The following is a 17,277-nucleotide window of genomic DNA, read 5'->3' on the forward strand; positions in this document are numbered from 1 at the left end:
TTTTGAACCTTCTTCATTCTGGTACTGCTCTGTAGGCACTTCATTCTGCCTTGACTCATGGTTAATTATGGACAGGTCTTGGTTATCCTGTTATTCCGTGAGCTCTTTGAAAGCACTAGCAATGGAGTCTCAACTTAGAGATGAGTTAGTTCACTTGGTATTTCCTCTCTGCTTCTGCTACAATCCCATACACACATGTACACCCACCCAAACTTAGATGGTGCTGTAGCTGTTTTACTTGATACTCAGAATCTTGCAAGGATCCAAATATAAACTGACTCCCAGATGTGCCACGTGTGGGCAGGGAGATGGGTCGCAATTATTTTTATTTAAGAAAATGAGCATCTCACTAGTATGTCACGAAAATCTTGAATATCATTCCCTTTACCTTTGGTTGATACTGTGTGATAAAATTATATCTTCACCCCTGAATTTCAGAGTAGGGGGAAAGCTGGCCTAAATTATTCAAAAATAGCTGGTTACCTGTAACATTCTATAAAAACTTTGGGGGAGGAAATTCCACAGATTTTTTTTTTTAAAAGATTTTATTTATTTGACAGAGAGAGGGAACACAAGCAGGGGGAGTGGGAGAGGGAGAGGCAGGCTTCCTGCCGAGCAGGGAGCCCCGTGCAGGGCTTGATCCCAGGATCCTGGGATCATGACCTGAGCCGAAGGCAGACGCTCAACGACTGAGCCACCCAGGAGCCCCTCCACAGATTTTTATAGGTTAAAACAATATGCTGGGTTTCTTCTTAAAAATATTAATTGAAAATTCCTACAAGAAATCAATGTTCACTGCAGAAAAAAAAAAAGTAAAAATGTACACAAGTCCCACCTCTCCCCCCACCCCACCCCCCCACCACCAAAATCAACCTAATCTTTCTACGGGGTGATAACTACTAATGCCACTTTGGTACATTTCCTTCCTGATGGGATCTTTCCTGGTCAAAAATATAAATCGGTCTCATTCTTTTTACTAGTTACATAGTATTTCACTATAAGCTATATCATACAAATTTGTTTAACTGGTTCTGCATCATTAGATTGTTTTCAATATTTTGCTACTTAAGGCTGCAAGGAGCACTTTGTATATTCATCTTAGGATAAAGTTTTTAAAGTTAATTTCTGGTTGTCAGAGTGATACCACTTAAAATTAGGTTAGGCTGCAAGTGATAGAGAACTCCCAACTACTGTAGCTTAAGCAAGATAAAATGTGTTTTTCTCACATAAACAAGGTCTAGAGATAAGCAATCAGGGCTGGTGTGGCAGCTTAGCAATCATCTGGAATCCAGGCTCTTTCTATCTTCTTGCTTTTCATCCTCCCCCTGTGGCTTCCAGCTCATGGCTCAAGATGGCGGCTTGAACTCAAAGCATCATATTCACATTTCAGCCTGCAGGAAGAAAGAAAGGGGAAGAAGAGACTTCTCTCTGACCCTTTATTTTATTATTATTATTATTTTTTAATTTATTTATTTGAGAGAGAGAGAGCACACGCGAGTGTGGGGAGGAGCAGAGGGAGAAGGAGAGAAACAGACTCCCCACTGAGCACAGAGCCTGATGCGGGGCTCAATCCCATGAACCTAAGATCATGACCTGAGCAGAAACCAAGAGTCAGACGCTCTATCTGAGCCATCCAGGTGCCCCCTCTTTGACCCTTTAAAGACTCTTTCCTTGACATGGATTTGGTCAGAACTTAGTAACATGGTCACTCTTAACTAGAAAATATTTCATAGGGCCCTGTGCCCAACTGAAAAATAGGGAATTCTGTTACTATGTAAGAAGGGAGGAACAGGGGGCATCTGGGTGGCTCAGTTGGTTGCATGTTGGACTCTTGGTTTCCACTCGGGTCATGATCTCAGGGTCCTGGGCATGGCATCTCCTGGAAATTTTCTCTCTCCTCTCCCTCTGCCTCTGCCCCCCAAAAATCTCTTAAAGGAAAAAAAAAAGAGGGAAAGAGCAGATATCAGGGTATAACAGCCGTCCCTGTACAAAAGGTGAGCACATTTTCCATTTTCGGTACATTTTGCCTTCTTTTCCATCCCTTTATCAACAGTTTTTAATATAGAAATTAATCTAACTACAGCCTAAACCAATTTCCTGTTGGTTCTTGATAGAGAAGACACACAATTGGCTTATGTCTTTTATATAATTGAGTGCAATTAAAGCCACCTCTAACTTCCCTTCTTTAGACAAAGTAATTTCCTTTCTAGTTGGATTTCCTTAGAGTTTCCAAATCCTATTCCGTCCATCTGAGGACTGTTATCCAAAATATACGTCCATCCTATTCCGTCCAAATCCTATTCCGTCCACAACTCTTGTTGTGTTCTATTGATGTTGCCTTATTTCCGTCCCTAAGTTTCTTACCTTTTTTTCTTACTAAATCATAATTGTCTGAATTGAATTGAAATATAGTGATTTTCCTCCTCTACTTTTGTGCATTTCTTTCTTTTTTAAATATTTTATTTATTTATTTGACAGAGAGAGACACAGCGAGAGAGGGAACACAAACAGGAGGAGTGGGAGGGGAAGAAGCAGGCTTCCCGCTGAGCAGGGAGTCCGATGCGGGGCTCGATCCCAGGACTCTGGGATCATGACCTGAGCTGAAGGCAGATGCTTAATGACTGAGCCACCCAGGTGCCCCTTGAGCATTGATTTCTTTACACATCAAGAGTAAAGCCCAATGATGGATATTTTAGCTTCTCTTTTGTCATCCTTTTTTACTAAAAAGATATTTTATTTTTAAAGACTAGTCAGCTGAATCACAAAAATTGCTAGCAAAAATAATAAGACAGATTCCAATGATTTGCATAGGGCAGTTGGAAATACATACTAACAAAAAATAAAACTCCGTATAAACTGAGGGTATGTGGAGCTAGGGGCTGTTACATAGAGTCCTCAGGATGTGACATAGTGATGAAATATCATCCCAAAATAGGCTTTGGCAGAGAATGGCAAGAAATTCTTCACTTTTCAGACAAGGACACCAAGGTCCAAGGAATTAAACGTCTTTCCCAAGGTTTTCAACTCCAGCATCCTGGCAGGAAGCCAGTTTGAGGAATCACACTTGAGTCACGTCAGAATTTGCCTAGAAAAGTATATGTTAACAAATATAAAGTCATATGTATAGTGTAATACTATTTTTGAAGGAAAAATGTGTCTCTAAGTGTATAAAATATTGGAAGGAATGACACCATTAATATGTTGGCATAGTTATTTTTGCATGGCAATATGAAGGGAGCTGTAACTAAGTGGTTTTTTCTTTTCTGCATTTCCAGGTTTTCCAAGCTCTGTGTATGGAGCCAGTGTTATTTGTTTTATCAGAAAAAATATTAATAATATGCACTGTTGCATATTACGGTACCATAAATGGAAGGGTTGGAAAGTAGTTTTGGAAGTTTTAATGAGTATCATTATAAACTGAAAGATGGTAATAAATAAATGTATTCAACTACCTAAGCCTGTTGATAGTTCTGTCTGGGAAGTCACGAGGCAGAAGGAACAGAAAGCACAGCCATTAGTGGGTATTACCTCTTTTTCCCCAAATCTTTTCCTGATCTCCTTTCAAAAGAAGCCCTACCCCAAGGTTAATTTTTAGAAGGAAGTAGGATTCTAATTTTATTGCCCTTCAGATTACATCAAGCTCCTGGCAAGTATACAACAAAACCCTGAGATAATGTGGATTCAGATATGAAGGGACTAGCTGTTGGCTCCCACCCTCTCAAGCTGACTCAACCCCAACCGGCTATATATTTAGTCCTATATTTTATATTTTATGATTGAATTATTCAGACTGCTCTTTTAGCGTTATGATGGGAATTCTGGAAAGTGGTTTTGCTTTAAAATTAAGGCCGATGAACCACAGAGTGGGAGCAAATACTTGCAAAAGACATAGTTTATAAAGGACTGTTATCCAAAATATACAAGAACTTCTAAAACTCAACTGTAAGAAAATGAACAACCTAACTGAACAATGAGCAAAAGACCTGAAGAGATACCTCACAGAAAAAGATACACAAATAGCAAATAAGCAGATGATAACATGCTCCACATCATCATGTTGTCATCAAGGAATTGCAAATTTAAACAACCATCCCAGGACACACTTATTAGAATGGCCTGAATCCCAAACTCTGACAATACCAGATGCTGGTGAGTATGTGGAACAATAGGAACTGTGATTTATTGCTGGTGGGAATGCAAAATGATACAGCCATTCTGGAAAGCAGTTTGGTGATCTCTTACGAAACTGAACATAATCTTACCAGATGATCCAGGAATCATGCTCCTTGGTATTTACTCAAAGGAGTTGAAAGCTTATGTCACACAAAAACCTGCACATGGATGTTTATAGCAGCTTTATTCATAACTGCCAAAACTTGAAAGCAACCGAGATGTCTTTCAGTAGATGAACAGATAAACAAACTGTGGTACATCCAGTCAATGGAATATTATTCAGTGCTAAAAAGAAATGAGCTATCAAACCATGAAAAGACACAGAGAAAACTTAAATGCATATTACCAAGTGAAAGAAGCCAGTCTGAAAGGTAGCATATTGTATGATTCCAATTACGTAACATGTGGAAAAGGCAAAACTGTAGAGATAGTAAAAGGACCAGGGATTGCCAAGGATTGGGGAGGAGGGAGGATCGAAGAGGCAGAATGCAGAGGATTTTTAGGGTACTGAAAATATTTTGTGTGATGCTATAATGGTGGATACATGTCATGATACATTTGTCAAAACCCATAGAATGTACAACACCAAGAGTGAACCCTCATGTGAACTGTGGACTTTGGGTGACAATGATGTATCTATGTAAGTTCATCAGTTTTAACAATTGTACCACTCTGGGCGCCTGGGTGGCTCAGTTGGTTAAGCGACTGCCTTTGGCTCAGGTCATGATCCTGGAGTCCCGGGATTGAGTCCCGCATCGGGCTCCGTGCTTGGCGGGGAGCCTGCTTCTCCCTCTGACCCTCCTCCCTCTCATGCTCTCTGTCTCTCATTCTCTCTCTCTCAAATAAATAAATAAAATCTTTAAAAATAAATAAATAAATAAATAATAAAAAAACAATTGTACCACTCTTGGGGGGGGGATGCTGATGCAGGGGGAGGCTGTGTGTGTGTGAGGGTGGGGCATGGGTATATGGAAAACTTCTCTAACTTCTACTCAATTTTGTTGGGAGCCTAAAACTGCTCTAAAAAATAGTTTATTTGTAAAAAAAAATTTTAAGGCCATTACTGAGCCTTAATTTTTTTAAGTTTTTTTTTAATTTTAATTCCAGTACAGTGAACATACAACTCAGCCTTTAATTTAGGAATTTTTTTTCCAGTTAAAAAAACTAGACTCCAGGGGTGCCTGGGTGGCTCAGTCGGTTAGGCATCGGCCTTCGACTTGGGTCATGATCCCAGGGTCCTGGGATCAGGTCCCTGCTCAGCGGGGAGCCTGCTTCTCCCTCTGCCTCTCTCTCTCTTTGTCTCTCATAAATAAATAAATAAAACCTTAAAAAAAGAAAGAAATCTTTAAAAAATACTTTAAGCAAAATATCTTTTCTCTGTTCTACTACCTTTTATAAGACCTCATTGCAAAACACTGGACAAGTATAAAAAATACATCCCTGTGGGAAAACCTGCTAAAAATTTAATTTCCAGATGGTCAAAATTCAGGCTTGACTCATTTGGACTGTCTTACAAATGGAAAACACTGAAACTGAGAAAACTCAGAGAACTATAATTCTCGTTAATTGACTGAAATTATTAAGTAAACAAGCTTCAGGATCAAGGGTACTGGCTGGTTACCGAACAGAGAGCATTTCAAGCAGAAATGGGCGCTGTAATTTTTCCGGCAGGTGGCAGCAGAGAGCCGTAAAAGATCTTAACACGTCGTTTCCCCCCTCCGCCTGAGGCGTGGAAATCCCAAAGGTAGAGGACTGGAAAGCACGTTGTTCACAGATGAGGAAACCGAGCTCCAGAGAGATTATCTGACCTTCCTAAGGCAAAACTCATTAAAATTCCTTGAAACATGTCAGGCTATGCAGATTTCATTTATAATTACATTCCATGCCATGCAAACACAATTAGATATAATAAAATATTTCACATGAAATATTAAGTTTTGATGAAAAAGCCTTTGGAGTATTTCCAGAATGCTCTCTTTTTTAAAAGTTTTTATTTTAATTCCAGTTACTTAACATACAGTGTTATATTAGTTTCAGGTGCGCAATATAGTGAGTCAACACTTCCACACATCACCCTGTGCTCATCCCAAGCACACGCCTTAATTTCTGTCGCCCATTTAACCCACCCCCCCACCCACCTCCCCTCTGGTAACCATCAGATTGTTGTCTATGATATGTCTTGCTTTGACTCTCATTTTTTTCCTTTGCTTTTTTGTTTCTTAAAATCCACATATGAGTGAAATAATATGGTATTCGTCTTTCTCTGACTTATTTTGCTTAGCATTATACTCTCTAGCTCCATCAATGTCGTTGCAAATGGCAAGAGAACTCTATCTCTTTTTGATTAAAATCTTTTAAAAAGCCATGTGAAAGCTTTCTAGTAGAAAGTGCACAGAGAGGGAGAAAGTACAGATTGGGGAAGCAAATTTGAATTTGATTCTTCATCCATCCCATGTCTGCTGTCTCAGCTTGAGTAAATTACTCCAGCTTTGTGTTTACTTATAAAATGGAGTAATAAGATAGGACTGTTTCATAGGACTGTGGAGTGATAATATAGGGTTGTGCCATAGGACTGTGGCAAGATTTAAATGAGATCTCACTTGTAATGTACTTGGCTGATCCATAGCAGACACTCAATGAATGTTACTTACTTTTTCTGCCCACGCCAGGGTACACAGAAATGGAAAGACTGAGTACATCATTACTAGGGCTGCCAGAAAAAATACAGGACACCCAGTTAAATTTTAATTTCAGATAAACAATAAACACTTTGTTAAGTGTAAATATGTCCCTAATTTTGTATGCTACATATTCATCCTAAAAAATTACTTTATTTATCTGAAATTAAAATTTAACTGGGTGTTCTGTATTTTTCTTTTTTCTTTTTTTTTTTTTTTTTAAGATTTTATTTATTTGACAGTGAGAGATACAGCGAGAGAGGGAACACAAGCAGGGGGAGTGGGAGAGGGAGAAGCAGGCTTCCCGCTGAGCAGGGAGCCCAATGCGGGGCTCGATCCCAGGATCCCGGGATCATGACCCGAGCCGAAGGCAGACGCTTAACGACTGAGCCACCCAGGCGCCCCGTTCTGTATTTTTCGTTGCTACTTCTGGCAACCCTAAGTTTTAAAGTCTCCTGATTTATTACAAAATGAAGAAATGCCAAAGCAGTGTTATAAAATTTGCACTAAATTTTTAAATACTTACATTTAATAAATTAGAATTCCAAAACAAAAACCACTTTGCCATATAACTGCTGGTCCCAAGATAACGAAAGGACTCATAACAACTATTAATTCTCAGGACACCTGCAGGAAGTGTGGCCTGGTATGGAGACATACACTTAACTGCGTAACAAATGTTTTCATCTTTTTTGTGTGTCTTTGTGACTGTATCGTAATCTCATTTGGAGATGAAGTCAAAGATCTAAGTCTGAGGTCTTTTGTGACTGTGAGGGCTCAGCCAAATGGCTCTCCGGCCCCCCATGATAAGCCCTACTCACTTTCTGATAGAATAGAGATACTTGGTACTTCATCCTAGAAAAAATGTTTCCTTTGTCAAATATGACAGGATCTTTTATGTGGTTGTATTTTCCGTATTGTTTCTTTCTTGATGTTGGGAAAAAGACAGAGAAAGCTAATGGGCTGAATGCAGCCTGGGGACATAGTGGCCCAATTTCTACCCTGTAAGGAACTGATAGAGCTGCAGCAGAACTTTAATATAGCCCAAAGGAGGGCACGTTCTCCTTTTAACCACCTGCATAAAGGAGAGTGATCATTTATTAGGCTCTGAAGTTGTCCGTGCATCACATCACAAGACCATGGTGGTCATCCGATGGCTTCACAAAGGTCATTAGGGAAGAAGTAGCCTAGATAAGTACCCCGATGAAGCAGCTGGCCTCAGTGTTTGACACATGCCGGATTTACAGATTAAGCCAAACTTTATTTTATTTTCTTTTAAGATTTTATTCATTTATTTGACAGAAAGAGAGTGAGGGAGCACAAGCAGGGGGAGCAGCAGAGGGAGAAGGGGAAGCCCACTCTCGGCTGAACAAGGAGCCTGACTTGGGACTTGATTCCAGAACCCTGGGATCATGACCTGAGCAGAAGGCAGACGCTTAACCAACTGAGCCACCCAAGCGCCCCATAAAGCCGAACTTTAAAAATATACACATATATTAAGGATTTCTTTTAAAATTACATTTATTAACTATTGAATAAATAAAATGAGTAAAATACATGTAAGGAGTAAAGAATCACGATGGAAGGGACTCCGGTGTCTACCCCACCACTCAGTTTTAGAAAAAAAATCAGCGTGACCTCTGAAGTTCCCTAGGGTCCCCTTCCTTCCCTCTCCCCTCGGAGGTAACCATTATCCTGAATTTGTGCTTCTATATCTCCTTGCTTTTCATTATTGTTTTAGCACGGGTTTATATGTGCTTAAAATTTAAGAGGAATATGGCATGCATACAAAATCATGCATGCATACATACAAATCATGCATGGAAATATATGTTTACTTTAACAAACAACAATAGGGGCGCCTGGGTGGCTCCATCGTTAAGCGTCTGCCTTCGGCTCAGGTCGTGATCCCCGGGTCCTGGGATTGAGCCCCGCATCGGGCTCCCTGCTCGGCGGGAAGCCTGCTTCTCCCTCTCCCACTCCCCCTGCTTGTGTTCCTGCTCTCGCTGTCTCTCTCTCTGTCAAATAAATAAATAAAATCTTAAAAAAAAATAACAACAACAACAATAAAATGAACACTTGGGAATCTATTTCCAGGCCAAGAAAGAACATTATCATGTCCCAGAAGACTCATGTGTGTACCTCTCCAACTGCATCTCCTATTTTTACCCCAGAGATGAATATTATCTGGAATTTTGTATTAACTGTTCTTTATTGTGGTAAAATATACATAACACTTACCATTTTAACAATTTGTAAGTGTATGTTGCGTAAGTACACTCACATTGTTGTACAACCATCACCATTACCCATCTCCAGAACTTTTTCGCCTTCTCACCTGAAACTCTGTCCCCCTTAAACACTAATTCTCCATAGTCTTCAAGGTTCGTCCATGTTGTAGTATGTGTCAGAATTTCTTTCTTTTTAAAGACTTAATAATTAATCTGTCAAATGGGGATTGCATTGAATTTATAGGTCAATTTGAGGAGATGGTATTTTTGCTAATGAGAGTCTTACAGTCTATGAGCATAGCATAGCCCTTTATTTATTTTAGTATTCTTTAATATCTCTCAATAAAATTGTATAGTTTTCCATACATAGATTTTATATACATAAGATCTTTTTTTTTTTTAAGATTTTATTTATTTGACAGAGAGACACAGCAAGAGAGGGAACACAAGCAGGGGGAGTGGGAGAGGGAGAAGCAGGCTTCCCGCGGAGCAGGGAGCCCGGTATGGGGCTCGATCCCAGGACCCTGGGATCATGACCTGAGCCGAAGGCAGACGCTTAACAACTGAGCCACCCAGGCACCCTATACATACGATTTTATTCATTTATTTGACAGAGACAGTGAGGGAACACAAGCAGGGGGAGCAACAGAGGGAGAGGGAGAAGCAGAATCCCCGTTGAGCAGGGAGCCTAGGACCCTGAGATCATGACCTGAGCCAAAGGCAGACACCCAACTGACTGAGCCACCCAGGCGCCCCAAATGATATCTCTTTTAAAAGTATAATTTTCGGGTGCCTGGGTGGCTCAGTTGGTTAAGCGTCCGACTCTTGGTTTCGGCTCAGGTCATGACCTCAGAGTCATGAGCTACAGCCCTGCATAGGGCTCTGTGCTCAGCACGGAGTCTACTTGAGATTCTCTTCCTCTACCCCTTCTCCCCACCCCTGCGCTCACGCTCTCTCTCTCAAATAAATAAATCTTAAAAAAAAAAAAAAAGAAAGTACAGGGGCGCCTGGGTGGCTCAGTCATTAAGCTTCTGCCTTCAGCTCAGGTCATGGTCCCAGGGTCCTGGGATCGAGCCCCACATCGGGCTCCCTGCTCGGCGGAAAGCCTGCTTCTCCCTCTCCCTCTCCTCCTGCTGTGTTCCCTCTCTCACTGTGTCTCTCTCTGTCAAATAAATAAAATCTTTAAAAAAAAAAATGAAAGTACAATTTCTACCAGTAGATGGTATATAGAAATGCACTTGATTTTCGTTTATCGATTTTTGTATCTAACGCTTGCTAAATTCTCTTATTAATTCTTGTAACTATATCTGGAGATTCTTTGAGATTTTCAAGTAAATAATCCTATTATCTATGAATAATGACAGTTTTGTTTCTTTCATTCCAATTTTTATACTTGCTTTTACTCTGCTGGTCTCCAGTACAATATCCATTTTTATCTTGTTTCCAGCCTTGAAGGAAATTATACTTATTTATTTATTAAATTTTATTTATTCATTTGAGATACAGAGACACAGAAAGAAAGAGAGAGCATGAGCAGAGGCAGACAGAGAGGGAGAAGCAGGCTCCCCGCTGAGCCAGGAGCCTGATGTGGGCCTCGATGTGGGGCTCGATCCCAGGACCCTGGGATCATGACCTGAGCTGAAGGCAGATGCTTAACCATCTGAGCCACCCAGGCGCCCCAGAAATGATCTTTATATACCACCATTATGTTTGCTAATAGTTTTTTTTTTAAATCATTAATGGATGTTCAATTTTGTCAGACTTTTTCCCTTACTCAGTTAATGCGATAAATTTCATTACTTGGTTTTCTTTTTTATAATTTTTCATTATGAATAATTTCCACTGTACATAAAAGTTGAAAGAATAGTACAATGAACACACATATATCTATGACTTACGTACAAAAATCGTTAACATTTTATTATTTTTGCCTTATCTATGTATCATATCTATCATCTATACATACATGTGTATAAATTTAATATATATATATATTTTTTTCTTAACCATTTGAAGGTAACCTGCAGATATCATTACACGCCACCCATGAAATACTTCAGCATGTAGCTCCTAAGTGTAAGGACATTTTCCTACAAAAACACAATATATTATCACACCTAAAAGACTGAATAATTAGTTGATTTCTTAATATTAAATCTATAAGGCATTCCTGGGATAAATCCAACTTGGTAATAACCTACTATCTTTTTAAATATTGCTGGCAAGTTTGTTAATATTTTACTTATCATATTTGCATCTATATTTGTGAATGAACTTGGTGTATAATATTTTTTCCACATTCTGTCCTTGTATAGTTTTGGAATATTGCTTTGACATTGTTATACGTACTTCCATTAAATTAAGCTTGGTGATGGTGCTATTCAAATTTCATAAATACTTACCGATTTTTTTTTTGCCTGCTTGGTTTATTGGTCACTGAAGGGTGGTATTGCTTACTATCTCCCATTATCATGATAGATTTTCAGCCTCCACTTTTGGTCTGTCAGTTTTTGCAATATATTTTTTATCATTATATGTATAGTGATCTAATAATATTTTTACTTAATAACATTTTTTTTTTGCTTTCAAGTACATTTTGTCTGATACTTACATAGTTATATCAGCTTTCTTTTACTTAGTGTTTACTTAGTGTGTCTTTCCCATTCTTTTGATTTCAATCTTTCTGTATCCTTATGTTCTATGTGGGTTTGTTTTTTTTTTAAGATTTTATTTATTTATTTGAGAGAGAGAATGAGACAGAGAGAGAGAGCATGAGATGGGAGAGGATCAGAGGGAGAAGCAGACTCCCTGCTGAGCAGGGAGCCTGATGCAGGACTCAATCCCGGGACTCCAGAATCATGACCTGAGCCGAAGGCAGTCGCTTAACCAACTGAGCCACCCAGGCGCCCTAGGTGGGTTTTTTAATAAACTGTATAGAGCTGGGTTTTTCTCTACTCTGACAATCTTTTAACTGCAGCATCTATTGCATTGCACATTGCTAATAAATTATTTTTTTCTTTATTTTTTTTAAAGTTTATTTATTTAAGTAATCGCTACACCCAAAGTGGGCCTCGAACTCATGACCCTGAGATCAAGAGTCACATGCTTTACTGACTGAGCCAGCCAGGTGCCCCTATTTTTCGTTTTTAAATTGTTGTTTATAGTTGACCCTCAAACAACATGGGTTTGAAGTATGTGATTCCACTTACACATGTTCTTTTTTTTAAATAGTACAGTCCTGTAAATATATTTTCTCTTCCTTATTTTCTTTTTTTTTTTTTAAGATTTTATTTATTTATTTGAGACAGAGAGAATGAGAGACAGAGAGCATGAGAGGGAGGAGGGTCAGAGGGAGAAGCAGACTCCCTGCCGAGCAGGGAGCCCGATGCGGGACTCGATCCCGGGACTCCAGGATCATGACCTGAGCCGAAGGCAGTCGCTTAACCAACTGAGCCACCCAGGCGCCCTCTCTTCCTTATTTTCTTAATAATATATTCTTTTCTCTAGTTTACTTTATTGTAAGAATACAGTATATAATACATATAAAAAATAAGTGGGTTTTTTTTTTTTTTGAACAACAAAGATTTATTTCTTGGTCACATTATATGTCCAATGCTAGTTGCTCATTTAGTGACTCGGGGACCCAGGCAGATGGAGGTTCCATTTCAACATGATTCCATGACCATCACAGCAGAAGTGAGGAGTGGATGGTCTCACATTGGAAATTAAATATTCTAGCGTAGAAGTGACACAAGTCAAAAAATAAGTATTAATAGACTGTTTATGTTATCATTCAGGTTTCCGGTCAACAGTAGATTATTAGTAGTTGAGTTTTGGGGGAGTCAAAAATTACATGTGGATTTTTTTTTTAAGATTTTATTTTATTCATTTGAGACACAGAGATACAGAGAGAGAGAGAGCATGAGCAGGGGGAGAGGGAGAAGCAGACTCCCCGCTGAGCCAGGAGCCCAATGTGGGGCTCGATCCCAGGACCTGGGATCATGACCTGAGCCGAAGGCAGACTCCCTTAACCATCTGAGCCGCCCAGGAGCCCCTATATGTGGATTTTTGACTGCATGGGGAGTCAGCGCCCCTAAGTCCCGCATCGTTCAAGGGTCAACTATATTTGGTTCTCCCTTTTGATGCTTATCCCTCTTCTAACTTTTTTAAAATTACTTTTTATCACTTCATGTGTCTTCCTCTATTAGTGCGGAAGCTAAGTATTCTATTCTCAGACTTTAAGCACTTGATCTAAAAATGTATCTTTGCCTACTTAACTCATCCAAAGCGGATCTTCATTCTTTTGCCTTCTTCCAAACACTGTAAGAACGTTAAAACACTGTAATTCCCATCACCCATCTTCTGACTTACGTGTTACTGGGCTGTGTGTTACTGGGCTACTAGTTTGTTTTTTCTGTGAAGCTTTTATTACGCACAGTGGGGAGGGGGCTTGGTCCCCTCGGCAGGTGCTTTCTTCACGGTGGCCAGGACACTGCTCAGTTCTCTTGTTTCCTCTTGGCACAGATAGGTGTCTCTACTGTTTTCTTGATGAACTTGAAGGCCTGCCTGTCCTTGGAGACCTTGAGCAGCTCCCTGGTGTGCAGTTCATGTACCATTTAGAGCAACATTGCACACCTCTTGGATGATGTCCCACAGGAACGTGGTGTGCCTGATGAGCCACCCGAGGCCACAGCTGTGTGTTGGCTTGCTCACGTTCTTGGTCACCTCGTGCCCCTGGTTGAGATCTATGGCCATGGGATAGCACAGAACCATGGCTGGACCTATACAGCAACCCCGGGGGCCAGAGGACAGCAGATAGCCTTCTGTTAGTTTTTCAATGCCATGGGACTTTATTGTAGTTTTAAACAGTGTATAGTCAATCAGTAAAATAGATGGTCTATATCTGATTCATTATTTTACTACTTTTGTCTCTTTTCACTCCTTCCTTTATCTCATTCCTTCCATCTGAGATTACTTTTCTTCCACTTGAAATACATACTTTGAGGGGCACCTGGGTGGCTCATTTGGTTGGGCGTCTGACTCTTGATTTTGGCTCAGGTCATGATCTCAGGGTGGTGAGATTGAACCCCGCCTTGAAGTCCATGCTGAGCGTGGAGTCTGCTTAAGATTCTCTCTCCTTCGGGGCGCCTGGGTGGCTCAGTCGTTAAGCGTCTGCCTTCGGCTCAGGTCATGATCCCGGGGTCCTGGGATCGAGCCCCACATCGGGCTCCCTGCTCAGCAGGAAGCCTGCTTCTCCCTCTCCCACTCCCCCTGCTTGTGTTCCCTCTCTCACAGTCTTTCTCTCTGTGTCCAATAAATAAATAAAATCTTTAAAAAAAAAAAAAAAGATTCTCTCTCCTCCTGGGGCGCCTGGGTGGCTCAGTCGTTAAGCGTCTGCCTTCGGCTCAGGTCATGGTTCCAGGGTCCTGGGATCGAGCCCCACATCAGGCTCCCTGCTCGGCGGGAAGCCTGCTTCTCCCTCTCCCACTCCCCCTGCTTGTATTCCCTCTCTCACTGTGTCTCTCTGTCAAATAAATAAAATCTTTAAAAAAAAAAAAAAGATTCTCTCTCCTTCTCCCTCTGCCCCCCGTACCAGATTGCATGCACCTGCTCACACACTTTGTCTCTCTCAAAAAACTCCCAAAAAACAAAAAAAGACAAAAAACATACTTTGAAATTTCCTTAGGTGATGCTCTTTAGTAGCAAATGTTTTTAGTTTTTGTTTGAAATTCCTTCTTTTCACCTTTGTGTTTTTTTTTTTTTTAACTAGGGTCCACATCCAACATGGGGCTTGAACTCACAACCCCAGAGATTAAGAGCTCTGTGCTTTATTGACTGAGCCAGCCCAGCACCCTTCACCTTTGTTCTTTATAGATTTTCAGTGGGTATAGAATTCTAGGTTGATTGCAATTTCTTCTCAGCCCAGTGAATTCCATTATCTTTTTACTTCTATTGTTGCTCTTAAGATATCAGCTATCAGTCTAATTGCTGCAGCTTTGAAGTTATCTGACTTTTCTCTCTGCATTTACAATCTAGAGTCTGTCTTTGGTGTTCTGCAATTTTATTATGATGTGTTGGAATGCAATTTCCTTTTATTTCTAGTAGGGATTCACTGGGATTCTTGAATCTGAGTATCCTTCCATTTCCCATTTTTTTGGTCTCACTGTGCTCAGCCCGAAACATTTCTTCAGATGTCTTCTAGCTCATGAATTCCCTTTTCACTGTGTCTGTCTGCTATTAAATCTGTCCACTGAGTTTTATGTTTTAATTATTACATTTCTCATTTCCAGAATATTTTTTAAAGATTTTATTTATTTGAGAGAGACTGAGCCACCCAAGCACCCTTCATTTCCAGAATTTTACTTTTTGCAAACTGCTTGATCATTTTTGCAGTCTCATTTACTCCTTTGAATCCTTTTTTTATTTCTTAAAAGCTCTAAAATAGTTATTTTATATCAAGTTTCTAATAATTCCTATATCTGAAGTCTGGTACATCTGAATCTGCAGTCTGTGTTTCAGCTTCTCTTGCTCGTGGTGCCTTGTTTCCTTGGGTTTTATGATTTTTACTGTGAGCTTACATTTCTTAAAACTTTACCTGTGGAATTTTTGGGGGGACCCTGAGATAAAGGTGGGTTCATCTATTTTTTTAAAAGATTTTATTTATTTATTTGAGAGAGAGCATGAGAGAGAGAGCACATGAGAGGGGGGAGGGTCAGAGGGAGAAGCAGACCCCCTGCTGAGCAAGGAGCCCGATATGGGACTCGATCCCAGGACTCCAGGATCATGACCTGAGCCGAAGGCAGTCATTTAACCAACTGAGCCACCCAGGCGCCCTAAAGGTGGGTTCATCTAAAGAGGATTTGCATTTGCTTCTTCCAGCACTTCAGGCACTTAGGACTCCTTTCTGTTAAATTTTCTGCTGAAGGCTTTTCAGATCAAACAACTAATACACATATGGGCTACAAACTTGTGCGGGGCCCAGCTTTGGGTACATATTCTCAAGAGTTAGTTTTACTTTCATGTGGTACCAATAACCAAGATAGCCCATTTTGGTTGCAAACCCTCCAGGTGGAAGCATTAGATTTCCAGATCTTCCTTCATTTACAATAGGGTAAACTTCACGATAAACCCATGGTAAGTTGAAAATACTGTTAAGTCGAAAATGCATGTAATACACCTAACCTACAGAGCATCATAGCTTAGCCTAGCCTACCTTAAGTGTACACAGAATACTTACATTAGCCTGCAACTGGGCAAAACACAGAGCCTATTATTTTATAATAAAGTGTTGAATATCTCATGTGATTTACTGAATACTGTACTGAAAGTGTAAAATGGTGGTGTGGGTACAGAATGGTTGTAAGTGTATCGATTGTTTACGTTTCTGATTGCCCTGCCCAGCTTCATGAGGAAGCATCATACCGCATATTGCTGGCCCAGGAAAAGACCAAAATGCAAAATGTGAAGTATGGTTTCTATGGAATGTGTATCAATAATATTCTTAAAGTTCCTCTAGAAAATCCTCAGGCCTTTATGTGTCAACCCTTTTCCCATCTCTTTATATCATGTTTCCCTCTCAGTATCCTGTCCTTTGAGTATGACACCTACTCACTGAATTTTAGCATGTGAACCTAATAGCTTGGGCTGATGAAGAATTATATAATGTTAGAGAAAAAGATTTCAAGGGCAACTGAAGTCTGCAATGTTCATGCAGTTTTGGATTTGATTTGTTCTGTTTTTTGCCTCTTGTTTTCTTTTATGGTTTAAAATTCAATTTTGAAATACTCCTAAATAGCCCTGCTGTTTATTTTCCTTGTTAACATTTCTGGTAAAGAGAACAGTTTAATGTTTATCAAAGGAATATTTTTAAGGACAGCATGATCACATTGGATGGTCTCCATTTTTAGCATGTCTGGTTTCGAAGCACGTCACTGAAACATTTTGAACATCTGATTCTCCACATGTCATCAAATAACATGCTTTATTTTCTATGAATGCACTGATTATTGCAGCCAGAATCAAGAAAACACGGCAAAGAGGAGACGAGGTGGCTTAACCCTCTCTTTCTACTTCTCAGCTCGAAAGGGCTTTTCTTTTTCTCACTTTCCTTCTGTTTCCTAAAAGCTTCTCAGACCGACCCAGAGGGAGTCATCTCCTCTCCCCCTGAAAAGGAATGAAGATGGTATTCTAGTCCT

The 17,277-nt window shown here is 40.0% G+C and overlaps 1 long non-coding RNA gene and 1 pseudogene across 5 annotated transcripts in view; one reads left to right on the forward strand and one right to left on the reverse strand.

Moving 5' to 3' along the window:
- Positions 1 to 17,277, forward strand: part of LOC135362912 (uncharacterized) — a 52,409-nt gene that overhangs the window by 31,544 nt on the left and 3,588 nt on the right. For 4 of the 5 annotated variants that reach the window (XR_010408353.1, XR_010408351.1, XR_010408354.1 and 1 more), the window contains 2 exons: positions 3,276 to 4,149; positions 11,807 to 11,994. The exons of the other annotated variant lie outside the window; for it this stretch is intronic. This is a non-coding gene — a long non-coding RNA (uncharacterized LOC135362912). The remainder of the gene's footprint in view (positions 1 to 3,275; positions 4,150 to 11,806; positions 11,995 to 17,277) is intronic. 5 annotated transcript variants of the gene reach the window in all.
- On the reverse strand, positions 13,511 to 13,855 carry LOC123854735 (large ribosomal subunit protein eL36-like; annotated as a pseudogene).

This window comes from Mirounga angustirostris, unplaced genomic scaffold (assembly GCF_029215605.1).
Source record: "Mirounga angustirostris isolate CCGP_5_RB_7025 unplaced genomic scaffold, mMirAng1.0.hap1 SCAF_17, whole genome shotgun sequence".
Lineage (NCBI taxonomy): Eukaryota > Metazoa > Chordata > Mammalia > Carnivora > Phocidae > Mirounga > Mirounga angustirostris.